Source organism: Nannobrachium achirus (genome assembly GCF_963921795.1).
Source record: "Nannobrachium achirus genome assembly, chromosome: 18".
Lineage (NCBI taxonomy): Eukaryota > Metazoa > Chordata > Actinopteri > Myctophiformes > Myctophidae > Nannobrachium > Nannobrachium achirus.
This window is the reverse complement of record NC_137825.1, coordinates 52,766,173-52,779,801: the sequence shown is the minus strand read 5'-3', so window position 1 is coordinate 52,779,801 and position 13,629 is coordinate 52,766,173. Positions and strand designations below refer to the sequence as shown.

The 13,629-nt window shown below is 41.8% G+C and overlaps 1 protein-coding gene across 1 annotated transcript in view; it reads left to right on the top strand.

The window, feature by feature from the left end:
• Nucleotides 1–13,629, top strand: part of kansl1a (KAT8 regulatory NSL complex subunit 1a) — a 249,505-nt gene that overhangs the window by 201,783 nt on the left and 34,093 nt on the right. The gene's annotated exons all lie outside the window — the stretch shown is intronic.

Sequence of the window (13,629 nt, the reverse complement as noted above, 5' to 3'; positions counted from 1 at the left end):
TTTTTTTCCGTTTGAAAACCTATTTTGCACAATTCCTTTTATGAATAAAATATACATTTGCATTTAAGTCCTTTAATTCCTTTCCTGTCTAGTCTTGTAAGAGAAAAATAAGTGGTCTTTTATATTTGTAGGTGTTGAAAGAGAAAAATGTAAAGAAATTAACCGCTTTACTTAACCCAACAAGGAGAAATAAGTCTTCTTGAAACAAAGATCATATTCAATAGAAAAGTTATTAATTATCATCTTTAAAAGTGTGGTGTTTACTTTGTCAGTAGTGTATTGTATTAGGACTATACTGTATTAACAGCAAGGAGACACAATCAGCCATGACTGAGTGTTATAAAAACATTCTAATGCTGTGACTCGTAAATGAAAAACGGCGACATCTGGTGGTCACAATTGGTTATCAATCGGTGTACCTAGTGAGTCTACCCACCTGTCTTGGACTTCTGCACATCAGTCGTCTGACTCGTCACATCACAAACATGAGAGCTGGAAGACAGTTACTGCACTGAGGACACGGTTGAGAAGGGGGGGGGGAGAGAGAGAGAGAAGGGTGGCTTCTGTTCAATAAGATGCATGTATTTTAAAATCTGGTTTCTTAAAAAGGTTCATCATTCATCACCAGCAGGCTATGCTATTGCTTCATAGACGAAGTTAGCTCTGGCCCCATACAGCTTTGAAAACGATGAATCGGGTTTAAGTTTCCGCTGAGCTGTGAATGGATTAGCAGCGCCTTCTGTAGTTTTATGTCTGATCCCGTTTTGAAGCAGACGTTACTTTTGCAGACACGAGAAGGAGGGGGGAGAGGGAAAACGCAGTAGGTCTCCAGTTCCCAGAAACAGATGACAACCAGTTAAACATTTTGTAATCGCAGATATCATTTTCCTTGTATAATCATACCACGCACCTTGAAGCCAGATATAGCTTTATGCATCGACAGGATGCTCACTGATGCTTGCCCCCTGCTGGGCAGCAGGTGCTTTATTTCCACCTGCTCCCAAAGGAGCATTTAGCAGCGGCGTCAGTTCAGAAAAAGCTAAGGTATGGCAACATGACTGGTGTCTTGCACGCGCGCCCTCGTGCGCGTGCAAGACACCAGTCATGTTGCCATACCTTAGCAACAGGCACGATTACAGTACATTTTATTATTTTCAATTTCACCTGTAGCCAAGGCATGGCAGCTGCCATAGCTTGCCATACCCAATTGACGCCTCTGGGGTTTAGGATTCGGTATCTTCGTGGTGCTGCTCGGTGCGCTAGTAATCAGTGATGGGAAAAGTACACAGATGTTTTACTTGAGTACAAGAATCTATAGGGTCTACTACAAGAAATACTCTGTTAAGTAAAACTCTGGAATTCGAAATTTACTTGAGTAAAAGTACAAAAGTATTGGCGTCAAAATGTACTCATTGTCCAGAATGTCCCATTTCATGTTTTCAAAATGTATACGCATCTATTGAAAATAGCAGATGTACAAGCTCACAGTGCATCGCATAGCAATGCACTGTGAGCTTGTAAAGCTGCTATTTTCAAATGGCCAAAATGTATAGGGCTGAAGTGGTTAATGTATGTTTTGTTACAAAGTAACTAGAAAATAGAAGTTTTCAAATAATTGTAGTGGAGTAAAAAAAAAAAAAAAGTACAACATTTGGATCCGAGATGTAGTGGAGTAGAAGCAAAAGTATTGGACATTGGATTGAAATACTCTAGTAAGTAAAGTACAAATATCTAAAAATTGTACATAAGTAGGCTACTGTAGGCTACTCTATCTTCGCCATGCTGCAGGTGTGTGCTGGTCAGAGACAGACAGTCCCATTTCCACCATGACAGGGTAAGTAAAACGTTCAATCTGCCTTCATCATCATATCTGTATAAGCTTACACTGACTGGCTCATTTCACTAGGTTTGCTTGGTTCTGCTGTGCGCACTAGGCAGGCACATCCAAGACGCGCTCGGAGAGCGCACACCAGACAATGTTGTTCCAGTAGTTTCAACTATACCTGCGTACTGCGTAGCTAATCGATCACTCAAAGAATACAATCGATGAAGAAAACCTATTGATCCCAACGAAAAAACCACCTCGATTTCAGTTGTTGACTCATTAATTAAAACAGTCCCGACACCATGGACCAACGCGCGGTGAAAAAGCGTCTCTGGAAGTGTCACGCCGTTCCGTTGATCCTACCTGAAGCTACTCTCATGTTTCATTCAGGACGCCACCGCGTCGTCAGCAACAGCTGTCCTGGAGCAAGCCTTGGCTGACTGAGGGAGAGAATTAAGTCCTCCGTGAAAAAAGGCTTGACGGGAAGACTTGGATTCTTTTTTTCACCCCCTTGAGTTTCTTAAGTTCCTTGGAATTTATTTTTGACAGCCAACTGTTCAAGGTAAGTTACTGTTGTTCACCTGCTTTACTGGGTTGCGTTTGTGTGGATTGGAGTCTGATGTTGACTTGATGACTTCTGTATGCTAAGTGTCTTATCAGCTGGAAAGTAGTTTGATAGTGATTTATTTAAGTTATACCTGGCCAAGATTTACTCTTGCATTCTCTGTCCACAAGCTGCTATATGACTTTTCCCCCCCCATCTATATTTTAAATCTAATAGAAAATAGTTGAGCTCATACCCATTGTTTTGTTTTGGACAAGGGTGTATGTGGTGAAATTGTCTATTAAAATGAGGTAATTTGGCAGATTGCATTAAAAAGAATTGACCTGTACAAGTCTAAATAACTCAAAGACAATATTACCAATACCAAATAATATCACACTAAATCTATGTTCGTTTAAAAAATATAGCCATACAGTATAATTGAGAGTTGTCAAACTTGGGATTCATGCCTGCCTGCCTGTGTATTTTGTGCACGAACTTGCACAGGTCAGGCCATGTTCGTGGCCTATGAACGGCTTTGCCATCACACAGGTGCCTCCCGGAACCGACTGTGATGGGAGAAGTGCAGCATGCATGCGTGCAACCGAACTACCAGCCCAGGTCACAATATTAAGTTATACACAGTATATATATTAAGTGCCAATGTGCTGCTGCTGGCCAGTTTGGACACTCCCAACCCTCTCTATTCCCACTATGTCCCCTCCCTATGGGGGCAAGGGTTTATTTTTAGCCCATGTCTTCCTGGCAGATGGGCAAGATAATGTGATGCTGTGGATGCTCATACGCCAGTGGCTCTCAACCAGTGGTCCGGGGACCGCCAGTGGTCCCCCCAGCTAAATGATGGGAGAGTTGGTAACCAAATGAGACCTGATAGATCTTAAACTCTTGAACCTCTCAAGAGTTATATTGTTCTTAAAGGAATAGTTCACCCCCAAAATGACTTTTTTTCTATTGATTGATTAGTCACGCCATGGAGACTTGAGTTCAATAATATTTATTTGTCGCATTCCTAAGACAATAATTTGATTATAGTAAATTTACCACCATTGTTTCCCCATCTAGTGCCATGCATTTGGGTCCCCATCCAGAATCAATAGGGGTAAATTTACTATAATTGCGACCGTAGGTCGCATTTACTACCAAAACCTCCACCGGCTGTCCGTCCCTGAGTCAGCCAGTCACACGTCACACGTCACACTTTTGCCCTGCTCATATCTCCACAACCGTTGCCCCCATCCATGCCAAATTTTGCACACACACTCCTTACCTGCCAAACTACAACCTCCAAGGACCCCCAGGTCCCTGGGGGACCCCCAGGTGTAAAAAATGACCAAATGTGCAAAAATGACCAAATGACCACCCCAACGGGGCTGCTCACGGGGAATTCCTGGGGACTACCCACTCCTGGTGCTCCAGAACAGATGCAAAAGTGGTGGCGCCCCCAGTGGAGGACCCCCTCCACTGCAGCTCACATAAAATGCCGTAACTCGGGCTAGGAGCGTCCGGGAGAGCCGGGGCCGGTACCTATTCGTCCGCCAAGGCAACGCGGAGACCCCACCCCTCATTTCTCACATGTCCCTCTTCTAGTGCCACCTTCAGGCCGATTTTTAAAACACATTTTTGGACAGTGCTCCTACAGTTTTTGCCCTAAAATACGCAAATCGCTACACAGTATGTCTACACTCATCCCATCAACATGAATCTGTCCCATATAGCGCCACCTTCAGGCCGATTTTTAAAAACACATTTTTGGACACTGCTCCTACAGATTTTGACCTAAAATCACGAAAATCATTACACAGCATGTCTACACTCATGTCATCAACATGGATCAGGAAGATTTTGGAAAAACAACTTTTTGCCCTATTTGTGGAGATAAGCGACCTACGGTCGCTTATCTCCCGATTAGGGAGTCTTACTGGTACTTGTGTGTGTGTGTGTGTGTGTGTGTGTCTGTGTGTTAGGAATGCGACAACTACAAACATATTATTGAACTCAAGTCTCCATGGTGTGAGTAATCAATAGGGGGAAAAAAGTCATTTTGAGGGTGAACTACCCCTTTAAACACCTGCATTACTTAATTTTACAAGTAGTCTAAACAATTACTGAATGTAGAAGAATTGTCATATTGATTGACCTCTCCTATGGATGGTACCAACATCAATACAGCATGGAATTGTGGACAAAATCCTATCCAACGATAACAAAATAGTTTTTGGTCTGAGATGCTAAATCTCATCAAACGGTGGTCCGTGGCTCAAATGCCCAATAAATAATGGACCTTGGTATGAAAAGGGTTGAAAACCACTGTCATACGCCGCTGCTAATCCATGTTGCCCAAATCAGAGGTAGGTAGGTCGGACTCCAGGAGACAAAGATGTGGAGGTGAGACTGGAGTGTTGTCACCTCTTCCTATTAGAACTTGTCAGCAGTGTACCACTCACTTTATAAATGGATGTGCTCCTTTCCGATGGAGCTGTTATAACAGGGCCTGCAATGGGGTCAAGAGGTGCAGGTTTTCTGCTTTGCACGCTGTGAGTTTTGTATGACGTTTGTCTTTCTTTGGTTTTCCGTTGCAGGCCGTTCAAGGGGAATACGGGCATATTGCTTATTCCTCCACAAAATATGTACTGGATGACAAAAAACAACACCACATTATTTGTGTTACTTGCAATTACCGTGTGTGGGGGGGTGTGCGTGGTGTGTGTGTGCGTGTGTGGCATCACATGCTTCTTGGACGCCGGAGGTGTTGGTTTTGGGTTTCTTTCACCAGGGGAAGCCATGTGACTGCTTGGCAGGGTCTGTGTCATTTCTGTAGTAGTCAAGAGGTGAAATAAGGTTAAAGATAACACATTTTTTTGTATATTCCTCTTCCTCAAACGTCACGCTGGTCGAGTTTTCGGCTTCACCCCTCACCACACATCTTTCCGAGCCTGGTCGCGTTTGACCCCGTTGAGAAGATCATATACCCCATGAATCATATCATCGTGCTAGCGGAGCGGGGGACGGCAGGAACCGTCTCTGATGACCCGGGTTTGTCTCTGGTCGAGTATTACTCCTGTGACGATCTTCGCCGGCTATCATAGCATCTGTTTGGCTGGTTTGAGTTTCATAAGCAGGCCCGCAGGCCCTCTTTCCTTAGTTGTTGTAGCTGACACCGTCAGACTGGGTGCCACGTGCTTTTTCGAGGGACTGTAATGAATATGACAATAGCTCAGTCTAGTTTCACAGATGCTGGTTGGATGTGTAATTGCTGTGTCTCTTCATTAGAAAAGTTACATTAAAGGGATAGTTCACCCCCAAAATGAGTTTTCTTTTATCGATTGCTTACCCCACGGGGACTTGAATTCATGGATTTTTGTAGTTTTTGTCACATCCCTAAGCCAACAATTTGAGGAGACGCTTTGTGTCTCCATAGGGAACAAAAGCATTTTGACCCGATTCTATAAGTGTCTTTTGAATCCTTCTAAGATTTTTTGAAAAACCTATGTTTCTATGTCAGCAATCTGGCCAGCCATCGTCAAAGAAAAGGTCCTTTTCACTCAACTGGAGCTCAGTTAGTCTGTTCTTGAGAGACTACTATGACAGTGGTTCTCAAACCGTTTCATGTGAAGGACCCCCAAAATGATATTTATTTGGCCACGGACCCCCATCTCAAAATATCTAGTTCCAGGGACCACCCAGAAGCAAAATATTAGTTACAAACGTTCGCTTTGAAAATACATATATTCAAAGATTTGCACACATTTTCACAACTTTTTCAAAAATAGCAGACCTACAAGCTCGCAGCGCTGTGAGCTTGTATATCTGCTATTTTTCACTGGTTAAAGCATTCAATAATTCTAGGCCTAAATGGGTTAAACACCCCCCCACCAGCCCGTCTGAGTTGCTGGTGCAGTGACAAAGATTGGCTTCCTTCCTGCGAACATAGCCAAATTGTGCTCGTATGGACCCGCGCCGGAGCCAAGCCGGAGGCACCGCGGAATTTGAACCCTTATTAGTCTCCACAGTGATGGACAGGAACTTGTGCCAACCACAAACGTCCTCGTTGAGTTGCATAATTAAGGAACTTTAGAGGGCTTAGGTTGGTAGCAGAGAGATGATGTCAACATAGCTCGACTACCAAATTAATCTCAAGTCAGTCTCAAGTCTCCAGTCGAGTCCTGAGTCTAAATCCAGAATATTAAGTCAAGTATATTATAACTAGACCAGGTCAACCTGGTTGTGCCAGACCCCCAGACAAAGCAAAAGGCTTTGTCTGTCGGTCTGTCCCTCCCTCATGTCATTGTGATGACATGAAGGCTTTGTCTGTCGGTCTATCCCTCCCTCATGTCATCATCATGTCATCATCATGACCATCTATGGAGAAAAACCGGACAGACCGACATTTGCTTATGTAGGCCTACCCATTTCATGGGTCTGGCAAATACTTTCAAAAACAGCCATTCTACAAGCTCACAATATACTGCGCACCGTGAGCTTGTAGAACAACTCAGTTTTAGCTCTTGATTTGAAATTATCTGAACTTTTTGGGAAACCTTTGCTTATAATGAGGACAAAATCTGATTAATATCTCACTAACTTCCAGTTACTGTAATAAGATACATTTCAAGTAATCAAATTCAAGTCCAAGTTGATCCACGTAAATACAATTCTGACTTGAGGCAAACTCCAGCCCAAGTTATGCGATGCGAGAGTGTGGTCTAGCCAACACCATCTCGGGACCCCTGGATTGCTGCCTTCCCCTCTCTCCTATCCAACATCAAGGTCCTAAAGCAAAGGGCGTTAAAGGGCTCTGTGTTCGGAGTTGTTCCCTGAATTTTATTCGAGCAGCTTACAAAATCAGGGAACGCTAAGCAAAACCCCCCCATAGTTATACAATAGCAAAAACAATAACCAAGCATTGAAGCATAGGTAGAGAATGCTAGCCGTATTTAAAGGAGCTTTCCCTTCTGAACATGAGCTTTGATTGGAATATGACAATGTGACGTAATGACCAGCAGAGCTATGAATGAGGAATAGGAAAAGTGCTGACTGACAGTTGATTACAGCTGGGCGGAACTAAACTCTTGTGTCCTGCATTAACTAATGCATTGCTAAAGCTTCATTAACTATTCTGCTGGGAACACCAATTTACCTAGAGCAGGGGTCTTCAATGTTTTCAGGCCAAGGACCCCTTGGTTGAGAGAGAGATGAACGGGGACCCCCACAACCTGTTCATAGATTCCATATAGTTTCATTGTTTGACAGCACAATCATGTGTGTATTTTGGATTCATGTCAATTTGTGTTTTCAGATATTTAACCACTTGAACTGTCAATACTTAACATACTTAATACACTTGACCTCTTATACTCTGTATCAAAGCTCTTTGTCAAAACTGCGAGGCGTTGTGAGCTTGTAGATCTGCTATTTTTTGGCAAATGTTCCGCCCCAGGATAATGGATTTTGATTATCGCGATAATACCGTAAATCGCAATTTCTTTTGTCACAATAATCGCGATATGACATTTTCATATCGTCCCATCCCTAGTGTTGCCTCATGCTAGATACAGAATAGACCCCCGCCGGTATTCCAGCATGCATTGTATGAATGCTGAGAGGATGGCCGCTGTCATGTGTGACATGCTTGTCTCAATGCATACCAACAAGCTGTGAGGACTTAAAGTAAGCCGTCTGCTCTGCTTTAATGCACTGCAAAATCCTGAGTGGTAATCTAACTCTCAGTGTAAAATTGGTCAAAGCTTGTAGAATTACATTTCAACGATAGATTCTAACGTGGCTGTTTAATTATACATGGTAATGGAGTCATTACCATAAAAGGCACAGAGTCATTGCCATAAAGGGCACAAAGAAGATCTGCACAGTATAGCTCCCTTAAGTGACATTTAATAGTACTTCCAAGTTTATTGCCTTGGATATACTGTCAGTAGGCTACTATTAAAAGTAGGGTAAATGAAATGTATTATGTATGTTAAAATAAGTGTCAAATAGCTCCATATTATGATAGTAATGCTGTAGTGTCTGTTCAATAAAAAAATCACATGACTCACAAGATCATTTGTGCCTATTTTGGTGGAAAGATATCATGCTTCTCCGACAAACAGTGTCATTTGCAGCATGTGTGGCTCATTGTAAAATGGAGCATTTTAATTGTCACCTAAACTTTGTGCCTTTTATCTCTGTACCTTTTTTGGTCCAACATTATGACTTTAGAGGGTTTTTTGGCATCGCAAGATTGTGAATTGTGTTTAATGAGCATTTATGAATGACTACATACATACATACGTATGGTTTTGAATGTGTAAAGAAAACACTCCCAATAATCTATTATTGTCCTGCTTTTTATATTGGGAATGGGATATCAAAATGGTATTCCTCTGCAGAGCAAAAGAGCAGGTAATAATACTCTAGGTCAGGGGTCTTCAACAGGGGGTCCGGGACCCCTAGGGGGTCCCCACTCCCCAGAGTTACTACAGGGGGTCCTCCAAATTTTTGAGTGATAGAAACCTTTCTTTCTCCTTTTTTATATTAACCACTTGAACCCTAGCGTCCATATTCTGCGAACTTTAGCCAAAAATAGCAGATCTACAAGCTCACACCGCCTCGCAGTTTTGACAAAGAGCTTTGGTACAGAGTATAAGGTCAAGTGTATTAAGTATGTTAAGTATTGACAGTTCAAGTGGTTAAATATCTGAAAACACAAATTGACATGAATCCAAAATACACACATGATTGTGCTGTCAAACAATGAAACTATATGGAATCTATGAACAGGTTGTGGGGGTCCCCGTTCAGTTCATCTCTCTCTCAACCAAGGGGTCCTTGGCCTGAAAACATTGAAGACCCCTGCTAGTTGGTAAATTGGTGTTCCCAGCAGAATAGTTAATGAAGCTTTAGCATTAGTTAATGCAGGACACAAGAGTTTAGTTCCGCCCAGCTGTAATCAACTGTCAGTCAGCACTTTTCCTATTCCTCATTCATAGCTCTGCTGGTCATTACGTCACATTGGTCATATTCCAATCAAAGCTCATGTTCAGAAGGGAAGGCTCCTTTAAATACGGCTAGCATTCTCTACCTATGCTTGGTTATCGTTTTTGCTATTGTATAACTATGGGGGGGTTTTGCTTAGCGTTCCCTGATTTTGTAAGCTGCTCGAATAAAATTCAGGGAACAACTCCGAACACAGAGCCCTTTAACGCCCTTTGCCTTAGGACCTTGATGTTGGATAGGAGAGAGGGGAAGGCAGCAATCCAGGGGTCCCGAGATGGTGTTGGCTAGACCACACTCTCGCATCGCATAACTTGGGCTGGAGTTTGCCTCAAGTCAGAATTGTATTTACGTGGATCAACTTGGACTCGCAACGCGTTGTGTTGTGAGCTGGTAGATCGGCTATTTTTTGGCAAAGACATTTGATAGTGAGTAAAAAAAGACTGTATCAAGTACGTATATTATAAGTACCTTTTACCAAGGGAAGTGGTACGGATATGCAGCTCGGCAAATAAAAGGTGAATTGATCCCAGTGCATGACGGAGGACGATATCACGATAAATTAAATCTCCACGATACGATTATCCTGAGTGTTTTTTATAATAATGTTGCTTATCGTCCCATCCCTATAGGCAAGACCCAAATTCAGAGTGAACATTTTTAACTCAAATGTTTGCTTCTGGGGGTCCCCGGAAAACAAAATATTTTGAAATGGGGGTCCGCGGCCAAATACATATCATTTTGGGGGTCCTTGACGTGACAAAGTTTGAGAACCTGCTGATATTGGCCGATTCTACAAATGTCTTTTCTGAAAAAAATGATGTTGCTATATCAGGGGTTCTCAAACTTTGTCATGTCAAAGACCCCCAAAATGATTTGTATTTGGCCATGGACCCCCACCTCAAAATATGTTGTTCCAGGGACCCCCAGAAGCAAAGATTTGAGTTAAAAATGTTCACTGTGTATTTGGGTCTTGCCTCATGCTGGATGCAGAATAGATACATGCGGAATAACCGTGCTCACTGTTTTCATGACACCCTATGTAAGCACGCTTCCGTTTAAGCTATCACCATGAGGGTAAAAACAAACAAACATAAATGCATCGCTGTGATCTTTGACCCCATGAACAAGTGTCTACATTTGTGACACCCGTCCCACACGCAACTACTGTCTAAATGAGGCTTCAACTTTTTCGGTTTTTAGTCTAATTTTAGTCGACTAAATATAAGATTTTAGGCGACTATAAATCTACAGTTGATTTAGTCAACAAAAATGTTTTTTGGCAGGCCTTAAAGGAGTAGTTCACCCCCAAAATGACTTTTTTCCTATTGATTACTCATGCCATGGAGACTTGAGTTCAATAATATTTGTTTGTATTTGTCACATTCCTAAGGCAAAAATGCATCTGGGTCCCCATTCAAAATGAATGGGGGTACATTTACTATCATCACTTTTTTTGTCTCAGGAATGCGACAAATACAAAAGAATATCATTGAACTCAAGTCTCCATGGCGTGAGTAATCAATAGAAAAAAAGTAATAAAAACTAATTTTACACTTGGTTACGTGCTGAAAATAGCCTCAAGCTCACAACGCGTCACACTGCGACGCGTTGTGAGCTTGTAGATCGGCTTTTTGAAAGCAACCAAACATAAAATGACTCTTCTCCACTAGTCCCTCCCTAAAGTTTTAGTCTAGTTTTTTTTATTTTGTTGACAAAATTGTCAATATATTTAGTCTTAGTTTTAGTCATCACAGCTTAGTTTTAATTTTGTTTTCGTCGGTGAATTTTCGTCATACTTTTAGCCGACAAAATCAACACCGGTTGTGACAGGTGTGAAAGGTGTCAGTGGGGCCCCCCCTGTAGGGTCTTAAACACAAGGTTAACCGGTGGGCGACAGGGTGTTGAAGAGAGTTGAGAGCAGCATGAGATTTGACCCCGTGAGAAAACGGACGAATGGGGGCACAAGCAAATGTCAAACGCCGTGTGGATAAAAGCCCTTGTTTGCTCTGCGTCGATGATTTCGTTTACAACTTGACTGCATTCCAGGCGTGGCTCAGGGCCGATGCATGCTCCACTTTTATAGAGCCGAATTTATTTCGGTTCGGTTCGGGGAGTCACAAAATCTCGGCAGTTCCGAACAGCCGACTTAAAGGGATATTTCACTTTAAAAAAAAAGACTTTGGTCATCTTATTGTCAAACCAGGATTTTATGAACACCCTGAACAGTTTTTAATTAGCTTGATTCAATATTTAGATATTTGATGTAAATGTTACCAGGCCCTCCTCCTCCAGGGCTTCTCCCCAAACACACCCATTGTAACTACAAACTCCATTTTAACAGATTCATTAAAAACACCATTATTTTTTCTGGTGACTCATACTACCCTCCTAATACGAGAGCAGGCCGTGTTTTTTCGATAACGTTTTTCATTTATTTTTACATGGCCTGCTCACGTATTAGGACATTTAGGAGGGTAGTATGAGTCACCAGAAAAAGATAATGGGTGTTTTTAACGAATCTACGGTATTGTGGTTAAAATGGAATTTGGGTTTTGGCTAACCCTAACCCTGATAACATTTACATCAAATATCTAAATATTGAATCAAGCAAATTAAAATCTGTTCAGGGTGTTCATAAAAGCCTGATTAGACGATGAAATGTCCAAACGTTTTTTTATTTATTTTAAAGTGAAATATCCCTTTAAATATCCCCCCCAAACCTCTGAATGACGTCATATTGTAGTTTAGACGGAGCCGAACTGAAATAAATTCGCCTCTAAAAGTGGAGTATGCATCAGCACTTAGTGTAAAGAGGTTTATTACGAGTGGCATTTCCATGTTGTGATTTCCATTCATAAAATATAATCCAGATAATTAATCCAGTTACAGAAATTGTAGATTGTTTAAATACTGGTAATGTGACACTGACATGGCAAAGACACGAGCCATCTAAGCTGTCATTTTAAATTCTCTCAGTATAATCACAATGGGGAACAATTCCAAAATGGACCAGGGATAGGGAAACTTTGCGGGACAATATTTGATGCTTCTGTGTTTGCATTTCCAATGGAAGTGCCATCAGCTCCTGGTTCCTCTCAAATGTCACTGCACTACATTTTGCAATTTGACTACTAGGCCTAGAATTATTGACTGCTTTAACCAGTGAAAAATAGCAGATATACAAGCTCACAGCGCGGCACCGAGTGCCGCGCTGCGAGCTTGTAGATCTGCTATTTTTGAACAAGTCGTGGAAATGTGTGCAAATCTTTGAATATATGTATTTTCAAAGCGAACGTTTGTAACTCAAATTTTGCTTCTGGGTGGTCCCTGGAACTAGATATTTTGAAATGGGGGTCCGTGGCCAAATAAATATCATTTTGGGGGCCCTTCACATGAAAAGGTTTGAGCACCACTGACATAGTAGTCTCTCAAGAACAGACTAACTGAGCTCCAGTTAAGTGAAAAGGACCTTTTCTTTGACGATGGCTGGCCAGATTGCTGACATAGTTTTTCCAAAAATCTTAGAAGGATTCAAAAGACACTTATAGAATCGGGTCAAAATTCAAATTTTAACGATTTTTCAAAAATAGCAGATCTACAAGCTCGCAGCGCGGCACTCGGTGCCACGCTGTGAGCTTGTATATCTGCTATTTTTTTTATATTTAAAGCATAAAATATTGCGTCATAATGTGTTCAGTCCTAAATGGGTTAACACCCCCAAGACGCTGGGAATGAGTGACATGCAATCAAAGTTTTCACTATATGTAGTATTTGGGGCACAGCGTCTCATGTGAGCTCACGTTGTGTTTGTGCCAAGAAAACAAAACAAAAACAAAGTAACTTCAGATGATTTCCGGATGGGAATACAGCTTCCACATTCCGACACCAGCTAGTGTAACATATGCATGGGTGTCTATGTTACAGCGTAACATAGACATGTAAATGTCTCCAAACGGAATGTCACATCAAATGCATGCATTCATAGATGTGTGATGGGCTTACAACAAGGGCTCATATTTTAGATGGTAATTAGAGAAAAGAAAAGATGACTGTTAAAATGTTTTCATTTCTTTCTTTCTATCGTTTTATCCATTTTAGCGAGTTTGGTTTCAGTGGGTGGGGGCATGCGTGCAAGTGGCAAAACATGTCTTTTTAGACACAATGAGACAACAAATGTTGTATTACTATTTACAGTAGCACTACTAGCCCCCATAAGTTACACACCTAACCACGAAAGATTGCGGTG